This window comes from Apis dorsata, unplaced genomic scaffold, assembly GCF_000469605.1.
Source record: "Apis dorsata unplaced genomic scaffold, Apis dorsata 1.3 scaffold_93, whole genome shotgun sequence".
Classification (NCBI taxonomy): Eukaryota; Metazoa; Arthropoda; class Insecta; order Hymenoptera; family Apidae; genus Apis; species Apis dorsata.
In genome coordinates, this window is record NW_006263391.1 from 176996 (window position 1) to 177951 (window position 956).

Below are 956 nucleotides of genomic sequence, written 5' to 3' on the forward strand. Positions count from 1 at the left end.
TCACTCGGCGGTCTATCCACGTTGGTGTTCCCCAGATTGCAATATAATGACGTCGTAAGTTGGCGAATAATTGCGGAAATTTGTATATTCAGCCCGCGGGACTCGCGCGCCCTGGCCCCGATAACCACCTCCGTTCCTCGAATCCACCGATGAATCCTTTATGCTGCCACCTGACGGCCCCCCCCCAACAATTTCTTCCAGCTAGAAAATCGCCGGCCAATTCGCTCGCCCCCTCTCCCTCCACCTCCTCGAGTGTTATCCCCGTGCTTCCATCCATCCGTATATAAATATTTAAGAGGATCATCAGCCAGAGAGTTGTTTGTTTGTTGTTTATAGAAATCTTTCTCAGTTTTCGAAGGAAGGATTATTCGTTTTTTATTTTCCAAAAGTGTGTGGAATGAAATGAAAGAGATGCGAGAGTGATGGATGTCACGAAGCGTTGGTCGAGTTACGCTTCCAGGTGGCTAGTTGGGATAACTCTGAAGCGTGTGTTGGACGATCGATCTTTTGGAGAACTGGTGGCCTTGGACAAGAGAGAGAGAGAGAGAGAGATTGAATGTGCAAATATTATTCATTTAAATGTTATATATTGGTTTTTTTAATGATATTATTAAAAGCAAATATATATTTATATTTTATTATTTCTAGATGTTATGTACCTATTTGTACGAAAATTTAATTTATATATGAATAATATATGGATCGATTATTGGGAATAAGAAAAAGTAATACCAAGCAAATGACGACTGTTTAGCAATAAATACGTGATCGAACAAGTTGTTTATAATTGTGATATGATAAGGAATAATCCCTTGAACGGTGAATTTTGTAGAGAAAAAAATTAATTTTTATAAATGAAATTATTATTTTATATAAAACAAATAAATTTACGTGAGAGATAATTTCAAATGCGTTTTGTAAAAAAAAAAAAAAAAAAAAATAGGTGCTATTTGGAA

The 956-nt window shown here is 36.7% G+C and overlaps 1 long non-coding RNA gene across 1 annotated transcript in view; it reads left to right on the forward strand.

Moving 5' to 3' along the window:
• Window positions 1-956, forward strand: part of LOC116185079 — a 9733-nt gene that overhangs the window by 798 nt on the left and 7979 nt on the right. The window lies entirely within an intron of this gene.